The sequence below is a fragment of the Arvicanthis niloticus genome, chromosome 1, assembly GCF_011762505.2.
Source record: "Arvicanthis niloticus isolate mArvNil1 chromosome 1, mArvNil1.pat.X, whole genome shotgun sequence".
Classification (NCBI taxonomy): Eukaryota; Metazoa; Chordata; class Mammalia; order Rodentia; family Muridae; genus Arvicanthis; species Arvicanthis niloticus.
The window spans coordinates 150,797,117-150,807,032 of record NC_047658.1 but is presented as its reverse complement, the minus strand read 5'-3'; the positions used below and the strand labels follow the sequence as shown (position 1 = coordinate 150,807,032).

At 44.4% G+C, this 9,916-nt stretch overlaps 1 long non-coding RNA gene across 1 annotated transcript; it reads left to right on the top strand.

The window, feature by feature from the left end:
* Positions 1 to 861: 861 nt before the first annotated feature.
* Positions 862 to 8,107, top strand: LOC143437242 (uncharacterized). Its single transcript, XR_013106846.1, has 2 exons — positions 862 to 949; positions 1,819 to 8,107. It is a non-coding gene; the product is annotated as an uncharacterized LOC143437242 (long non-coding RNA).
* Positions 8,108 to 9,916: the final 1,809 nt, after the last annotated feature.

Genomic DNA, 9,916 nt, shown 5'->3' with positions numbered 1-9,916 from the left:
ACTGTTGTCCTACTTCTTGCATGGTCCTTTATTAAGAGGTGTGCATCCTCGGTTAACCTCTTAGAAATAGAGTGTTTTAAAGAGACTTATGTAGACTCCCAGTTCCCCCAAAGTGTATGATGTTGTGCCTTGGTTTGGAACAATTTCCATTATCAAGAGTGTTTGCTGTTTTATAACGTGGTATAATGTGGAGGGCGGGAGTATGTTAGCAGGCCTGTGCCAGGGTATCCCCCAAGGAATCCAGGCCATAAGACAGGCCTAGTATAAAGGAAGTTTACTCGGGGAAGGGAAAGAGATCTGGAAAGAGGTAGAGACAGAGAATAGAGGGGAGATGGGCAGAAAGAAAGGAAGAGATCAAGAGAGACCAGCAGGGACAGATGGGGACAGAGGGAGAGGGGGTGGGGGAGGGGGAGGGGGAGCAAGCTGGAGTAGCTAAGCAGTTCCTCTTATACACCTGGAAGCTCTATGGTTAGGTCTCTGTTGCTAGGTTCCTGGGAGGAGCCTAATTAATTCTTTAAGCCAATAAGAACTAAGACCCGAAATTATCTGCTTATCCTCTGACTTCTACACATGCATTGTGGTGTGCATGTTCACACATGCCTGCATGTGCATGCAAACACACATACACACACTATATATAAATTAATATAAAAATAATTGAAAAGGGGAAGATGCTTGTTCTTCGTAGCTAGGGAGTTTTTGGTGATTAATTCAGTGATGATGTTTTTCATTCCCTTCTGCTTTTTGCTTCTCTCTCTAATGAGTCTTTAGAACTGAAATGAATCCCTCCAGTTTTTCAAAGGTTTACTACTTAGGTATTTTATGCATATGAGGGTTCTGACTGCTTGTATGTCTTACAACAGGAAATTTATCAGATTCCATTGCAGATGGTCGTGAGCCACCTCGTGGCTGCTGAGGATTGAACTTGGGACCTCTGGAAGAGCAGCAGGTACTCAAACCCTGAGCCATCTCTCCCCTACTTCCTCTTCCTCCTCCTCTTCCTCCTCCTCTTCCTCCTCCTCCTCCTCCTTCTTCTTCTTTTAATGGGTTTTTACTGTATAGCCAGGCAGGGGGACCTCACACTTTTCAAACTAGAAACAGGTCTTACTTTGGCCTTCCGAGTGCCAGAATCACAGGTGCATATGGCCATGTTAAACAGTATCTTTTAAAAATTGCTATGCTTAGTCTGATATAATCAAAATAGCCTAATCAAAATAGCCCTTTAAAAATTGTGTTTCTGCTGGCAGTTCAGCAGTTAAGAGCATGTGTTTTTCCAACCCATGTAGGAGCAGAGCCATAGGTTCTGCCCCAGGGTTTTGCTCTCTTAACTCCAGGTCTACACAGAGCAGACTTGTATTCCCATAGCACGTGTGCACATTACCTGATGACATCTGTAAGGACAAGACCAGAAAGCTATGGCAACAGCTTTCTGTCCATGCCCTGTATGATGCCCCCATCCCTCCCAGGTTCAAGGTTAGCATGGGACAGACACAAAGGCACCCCAGAGTCTCTGTTGTCCCCTGGATCACCAGGTCACTTGGACACAGGTGTGCAGGCTGAGTTTGGAATCAATATCTACTGCCAGGTGGGCACACAGAGCCCTCAGAGTGATGCTCCTTCCCTAGGAGGAGCAGAGGCCAGCATCTGCATCCCTGCAAGGATGCTTTGACCTCCTTCCTGGGGAAATTTCATTTGCCTCCAGCTTAGGGCCAGGGTGTGGAGCAGGAAGCAGAGATTCTCATGAATACATTTGCATAGCAGCCATGGTGTTTCATTCTCCAGAGTTCACAGGGCACTCCTTTACACCTGTGCATTTAGTTTCCAGGAGAGCCAGAGGGACCACGCAGGAGCTGGCCTTTTCTCTCAGGATGAGGACCAGCGTTGAAGGTGAGGCAGACACTTCCCCCAGCCCCTGGACTATGAGGGGGAAAGTGAAGCTGCTCAGGACACTGTGGAATGCCAGGATGAGGGCCCCTGCAGCTGTGCAGGCTCTGAGACTCCATGGGGACAGGCTGGCGTTGGGGGTGGGGTGGAGCAGAACTGCAGCTGGAGCTGCTGAAGGTTGAGCCCCAGCCCTGGCTCAGTGATTGTGAGACCTGAGCCTCTGTCAGAGCTCTTTGTTCTCACTCCACTCTGCTCTCCTGCTGGCCCTGTCACCCCTGGCCCTGTCACCTTCCCTGGCTCTGTGTAACCCTCTGAGGTGTCCCTTCAGGATCTTTGGCCTCAGGTGTCTAGAATGTCTCTTTCTCACCAGCCTGGTATCAAATGAGTCACTTGGAGTGTTGATCGATCCTCTCTCTATGTCTGTGAAGGTCACAGCTACATCTTGTCTGCAGCTTTGAGAGCTATGTGACCATACCCAAAATAAGCCTAGGTTAACAGAACATTTCCAGTGTGACCCCAGCCAGACCCAGTTGGGTCAAAGGCCGTTCTTTTTTCTTTTTTAAAGCATCTAAGAAGACAATTTCAGAAATTCTTCCACCATGTGGGCATGGGGTAGGAGTGGTTGTCAGGCTTGCTGGCAAGTGCCTTTGAGCTACCTCACTGGCCCTGTGTCAGAATTTAACATGGATGGGCAGTGGGTCATCTCATGTTCTTTGAGCAGTGTTTTTTCCACAGGAAAGACTCAATTCATTATCCAACAACAAATAGCCAGCCCTGAAAACATATATATGAGTAAGACACAGACCGAGCAGGCTGAATTTAGGCATCTATGTGTACATACACACACATATATGTATGTAATAACAATTATCGGGGAGGAAAGGCCATGAATTTCAGGGAGAGCAATAAAAGCCATGGGGGGAGGGTGATTCAGAGAGACGAAGCAGAAAGAGGAAATGATGTAAGTATTTTATAATCTCTTTTAAAAATTAAATAATATTTTTTATTTTTATTTCTTTTTTTTTTTTTCAAGACAAGATTTTTCTATGTATCCCAGACTGTCCTGGAACTCACTTTGTAGACCAAGCTGGTCTCAAACTCAGAGATCCACCCTGCCTCTGCCTTTCAAGAGCTGGGATTAAAGGCATGTGCTACTACTACCTTGCTTGAAATAATATTTTTAAAGTGATGGAATTCTTGTATTTGGGCCCAAGAGATGGTAAAATGCTCCTGCCTCCAATCCTGGTGTCTTGAGTTTTTTCTATGATGTTCTTCCCTCTCTAAACACTAAACACATCCAAAATAAGGAAATGCAAATAATAAAAAAAAAAAGAAAGAAAGAAATTCTAGAATCTTAGCTGGAAGGAACCTTTGTCTTATGACTGAGTCTTGTTACCCATGAGACCTGGTCCCAAAATTCCCTTTTGTATAAAGTAGGTCTCTGGGGCAACCCAAACTCCTTCTGTGTTGCTTTTCTGTGATCAGAGAAGTTACAACTGCCTGAGAGTGTGGTGAGGCTTGGGTGTGGCTGGAAAAAAGTGCCCCCTGGGATCTGTTGGGGTTTTTTCTTCAAAGTTCACTGTTTTCATGCTGTTACCCACGAACAAAACACATCCTTGGGACATTGGTTTTTTCCCTTCTGTATTTAGCTTATTCAAATGGCCTCTTCCTTTGCACTAAGAAGCAGCAGGCCCCCCTTGGTTGTCTGTAAGAAAAAGGTGTGAAGCAGATGCTGGGCTTGCAGAAGGGCTGGAGGTTGGACCCTCTTAGCAAGGAGATGGCCCTTTGCATGCCCAGTTTAGTCAGATTCTTTCCCAAAGAGTTCCTTTACTTTCCAAGTCAAAGGAAGTCCTACCCTCATCTTTACCCCTCCCTCTCCCCACTCAACAAGTGTCTGTGAATCCTGACAAAAGGAATCAAGAGTCCCATCAACAACTGGGGAGAGAAGTGTCAGAAAGATCTTGTATTTAAGACATCCTGAAAGAGGAGTGGGGGAAGAAGGAGGGAGAGGGAGGTGGTGGTGGGGGAGGAGAAAAGGAGGAGAGTGGTTTCATATTCACCTTTTAAAAAACACAAACTTTGGCCAATTTGAAAATACAGAGCACCAATAAACTCTACCCAGTCCCTGAATTTCTGTTGAGAAAACTGAGTTAAGTCAGAGCCCACATACCAGAACCATGAGGGTCAGTATTCACAGAGCTGAGTTAGCCGTATGCCCATCTTGAAACTGGGATGGGCATGTGATACTCCAGCCAGGTCAGGCTTCTCCAGTCATGACCTTTGGCCCGAGCCTGACTGCATGGGATGTGTTGGTTGGTGTGGAAGCTGAATTAACCCTGTGCCAACATAACTTATGAAATGTTTCCCAGCAATTTATAAGAATGTGTTGAAAGGCAGAGCTTGACCCAAGGGACTTGCCTAATTTCCACTCTTAGAATAAGATGGAAAACACATCAAAGAGGATTTTTAAAAGCTTACCCTTCCATATGTAGTCTCAGACAAGGAACACAGGAAGGCCCACAGGTGTAGATTTATAAAACCAGCTAACAGACTGATACATAACATAAAATAAACATAGCCTTTCCTCTTATTTTGACATTTTATACATCTCTAATCTATTGTTGTTGTTTGTTTTGTTTTGCTTTACAAGACAGGGTTCCTCTGTGTAGCCCTGGCTATCCTAGAGCTTAGTTCTGTAGACCAGGCTGGCCTTGAACTCACAAAGGTCCACCTGCCTCTGCTTCTATGACCACCTAGCTACATCCCTAATCTTGAAGGCTGGGTTCTGATTTCTTAAACTGATCAGTGTTCCACAGCAGAAGGTTTACAATGGGCAGAACTGGCCCCGGTTGGCCTCTTTCACGCTAATGCTGTCCCGGGTGACAGAGTTTTTGCATGCTTTCCTCTGAATGCTGTAGCTCTCATGGTGAATGAAGTTCTCATTATATTCATTAAAATGGTCACCTTCTTGTTTCTGCTGAGATATGTGGGGTATAACACTTTGGGAAGACACACAAAGGGACTGTTTAATAAGAGGAACATTCAGTAAGACATTTTAGAGTTCCAGTCTCTGATCTCAAAGAGTAAACATATGTGGACCTACCTCGTCTTCTCATGGGTACTGTCATGACAAAAGTAGGAGACAAGGCATTAAGAGTTGGTGGGGTGAGCGGTCACAACAGGGACCACTTTGTGTAAGTCCATGTGGATACATACTTGCAATTTTTTTATTTACTTTTTATTAAAGTAATGTACATCTGTGGAATAGATCACATGGTGAGAGTTTACAGCAGGGCCTCCCCTCTTCTCTTTGCAACATTTTCATAGGGACTATTTCCTCAAACCCACCAGCTCTCCAAGCACTTGTCTTGACAACCCTGGAGTCTACCATGACAGTCAGTCTAGGGACTTGGGATGTAAGGGACACAGTTTATATGTCATCTCAAACTCTGGGAATTTTGTGAGGATGATGGAAAGAAGTTGTATTTCAACTTTATTTGAATTAAATTACTGGTACCTGTCTTACATCTGCTCTGCTCTTTGGCACAGAGCAGGGCATCCTCAAACACATTGCCGGTTTAGCAGCTTTGATTATATGAATAGCTAGCACCACTGCTTCTGCAATTGCTTTGATGCAAAAAGTTAAGACAGCTACTTTTGTTAATCATGTAGCAGGAAATTTTACTAATGCTCTTAGTATTCAACAAGATTTATATAGGCATCTAGAACTAGGAATTGATGATGGTCTTCATGATGCTATTAAAATTATTGGAGAGGAGGTTCAAAGTTTAAGAGTAAGAATCCATCTCCAGTGTCACGCTAAACACCAATGGATCTGTGTCACTTCTAAAATTTACAATGACAGTCACTATAATTGGGAGAAAATTCAAAGACACTTTCAGGGTATTTGGCATATTTCTAACACCTCTCTGGATGTTTTAACTTTGCATAAGAGATTATGAATTTGAAGAGTGTTTCTCCACTGAGTTTTAATGCTGTGGGTACTGCTGATGAAATTATTCATGGCTTAAAGTCAGTATTTCCATCTTGGTCAAGCTTCAAGAATGGCTTATATAGCTTGATCATGTTGGACCTTCTTGTCCTGGGAATACTTTTATTCCTGCCCATTTAGATAAAAGTTGCCTTTAACATGTTGGTGGCCAAAATACATGGCTTGAAACAAAAAATGGATCTCCAGACAGAGTCATTAATTTAACAGGCTGCCAGGCAGTGACAGGTAAGATTCTTCCCAGAGCCTTACCATCTAAGAAAAAAATGCATTGGTTTGATAATGCATATTCCATGACGGGTAAGAAAGACATTCTTGTCAGAACAATCTAAGACAGGCACTGTCTTGTTTATGAAATTTTAAAAGGGGGGAAATGTGGAGAGCCCTTAATACTACTTCTAGGATATTAGCAAGAGTATTTACACTGGGCTAGGAGGACAAGGGAGTGAGCTCAGATAAGAATGTTTACATTTGGACTCACACAAAGCTCAAGGTAAACACAGTCAAGGGATGTTTGGTTTTCCTTTTATCTTGGTCACCCTGATAAGCCCCTAGGCATAGTGACCACATGACTTTGTTTATCACCTTATTTGATCACTTTGTTAATTGCCTTGTTTGATTGTTTTGTCTTTGATCTAGACATGTATCTAGAATGGCATAAAAGCAGACTGGGGAAATATAAACCCACTTAGGCTTCAGCACTGGCTGGAGTCATGTTACACTGTTGTCTAATTGTCTTCTCTTTCTTTAATTCTCACTTCCTCCCTGGAGACCCTGAAAACTGACTGAGCTGGCTTGGTCATGCAGCCACTTCCCGGCTCTGAGAATCACTTATTGTTGTCAGTATGTCTTTAATTTCCTTCAGTGTGGAACAGTTGTTCCTGGACTCTCGTGATCCTGCTGCCATTGGGTACTGAAACCTTGGTCTTTCAGGCTGTGCATCCATTTGGACTTCTTTGGTGCTGCTGAAGGGGTTCAGGCTGTGTAGCTTCAGCAGAAGATTCAGAACACCAACACTTTTACAGGTTTACTGCACCTTCCTGTCTGTCTCATGCCTGGCCATATCCCATCATAGGATTAGGGTAAGGAGTTTAAAATTTATTTAAAGAGCATGTGGAGAAGATGCCTCAGCAGTTAAAACATCCCACCACCCACTCCAGCCCTGAGGGGCCTGGCACTCTCTTTTGGCCTCTGGAGGGTACCAGAAATGCACAGACATACATGCAGCCAAAAACGCTCAGACACATAATTTTTTTTTTTTAAATAAAATAGTTGGACTGGAGAGATGGCTCAGAGGTTAAGAGCACCGACTGCTCTTCCAGAGGTCCTGAGTTTAATTCCCAGTAACCACATGGTGGCTTACAACCATCTGTAATGGGATCTGATGCCCTCTTCTGGTGTGTCTGAAGACAGCGACAGTGTACTCATATACATAAAATAAATCTTAAAACTGGTTTCTCTTCCCCAAGGCTGCTCTGTTCACCCAGCCCCAGCTCCATCTTGTAATTGTAGCCCCCCCCCCCACGAAGACTTCTACTGTAATGTACTGCACACCTCTGTAGGCGTGTCCACCCATCTGATCTGTTCCGTGAAGCCTCCCACCTTGCTTACCCACCAGCTTTGAATAGCAATTGTTCATAAAGGAAACGGAATAAGAGTAGAGGAGGAGAGAGAATGAAGACAGGAAGAAGCGGGTGGGAAGAAGGTGGAGGGGAAGAGAGAGCAACATTGGTTTATTACGGAGCATGTGGTCATGGCAAGGAATTCATCTTAACTCCATATTAGAGAGTTTTCTGATGAGACTCAAATGAAAGTGCATATTGCCACGCTAACTATAAGTCTAACTTTTTTGCCTTGCTGGAATACTGACATTTATCTGACATTAAAAAAAAAAAAAAATTGAAAAAGAGATTTTTTTTTAGGTCATGTGGTCCACCTACCAGAGGTAAGAGAAGAACGTGGTCCGAAAGGAGGTAAGTGAAGACAAGACCCTCTTGTCTCTACGTGCTCTTGGTTTAGAAATGAGGTACAGACTCAACACCTTCACAGTGTGATCTGAAGCTTACCAAGGGGCCCAAATACCCTGGGGACAGACTCTTCCCAATGGATCTGTCATACTGCCACTCTGCCCTGCTGCATACAGTCAGATTCTTGACTTGTTACCTAGTTTTGAAAGCAAATGGATAAACAAAATACAGCACCACTTGCATGGAATTTGTGTTAAAATGCGTATTTATTGTCTGAAAACCAACATGTAGAGGGTGGTTCTGATGCTTTGATCGGTAATCTGTATATGAAGGCTGAAGTCCTGTTCTCCAATTGGTTCTTGATCCATCAATAAAGATGCTAGCAGCCAATGGCTAGGCAGAAGAGGCGGGACTTCCAGATTTCCTGAGGCAGGTTAGAAGACAGAGGAGGAGTGGGAGAAAAGAGATTCACCATCATCCCGAGGGAGAGAGAGTCACCAGCTATGTGAGATCTCAGGTGGGAGTGGCCATTGGCCACTCTCCTGACTGGGCCTAGGGTAGCAGGCCGGAAATTAGAAACACAACTAAGCTGAGGGCAGATATAGGGTGCTGAGCAAGGGGAAGATAACTGGACAACTAAGTGAGGGAAGAATTAGAGGTGTTGAGCTGGAAGTGAAGAGAAGGGAACGTTAGCTGAGGGGGGCTTAGAAGAGCCTCTCCACTGACCTAAAAGCATGTTAAAAAATAAGCAAGTGTGTGTGTGGGTCTTTCATCCGCGGACCCAAGGGAACCTGGGCAGGGGCTGGTAGCGCTGTCTGCCCGGAGCTTAAAGCAGGGTAATAAAAACTACACACTTCACCAAATAGGGTTTAAAAAGAGAACTCTTTAAACATCCCCCACACTGTGGTATATGGATAAGGTAAGAAATAAATACCTAATAGAAGGTACCTTGGTCTGTGTACTGAGAGGGACATCGATAAGCCAGATGCAATCACATTGAGATAAAGGCAGGTACAGGAGGCTTAGAGGGGATTTGGTATGGGGAGGTAGCCTGACAAACTTTCTAGAGACTTGAAGAAAGCAAGATTAGCTAGCTCCGAGTTAGTGGGTGAAGGATCAGGGGCAGTAGCATGCCCTAGGAAGAGGGAAAGAGTACTTACTCTCAGGTTCAGCCATTGGAACATGGGAATAGAGGGAGCATGCGCAGAGATTCGGGAAAGGTTTAAGCAGGAAAGCACCTTGTCCCAGAGGGTCGATTTCACCAGGCTTCACCCCAATAAAACCAGGAAAGAGTTCTTAACAGGGAGTCTGAATGCAGACTGTTATTTTCCAAAAATCGCTCAGGATGCAGTGTGGTCAGTGGGCTGCACAGTGCGTCAGCAAGGAAGCCATTCCTGTGGCCCCAGTGACTGAGTCTGAGGGCCCTCATCAGAGGAGAAAATGAACAGCTTAAGATTTGAAAAAGGAGGAGACGGGCTGGGGGGTAGTTCAAGAGACTGGGTGGTTGCCTAGCAAGTGTAAAATCTTGAGTTGATCCTCTGCTCCCCAACACCATTGGTGGTGACACACCTGTAATCCCAGCATTTGGAAGGTAGAAGAAGGACCAAAAGTTCAAGGCCAGCTTGGGTTATATGAGACCCTGCCGCAAAACAAACAAACAAATAAATAAACAAAACACACACACAAACAAAAACAGAGAAAGAAAGGTCTTATGAAATCTTGACAGGAAAACCATTTGGAGACTCAGGTAAGGAGCTTCTGAAGCAGGAGGAGTGTGTGGAAGTGACTGAACGGGAGGTGACCAATAGTTAAGTTATATTATTAGTCTTGGGTCAGTCAAATCCTCACCTTCCAGGAAGATCTAAGACTTACTGTCAAGACTGGGAAGACCAATGAGACTCATCTCTCACAGACAGATTATGTAATGCCCTTACCCAAACATGCCCATTGAGACATTTCTTGGCCTCTGTGTGCTTCTCAGCCCGTGTCTGCAAAGGAGCTAGACAGCAGAGAGACTAAAGAATATTTAGTTAAGAGGACCCAGGTTTGATTCCCA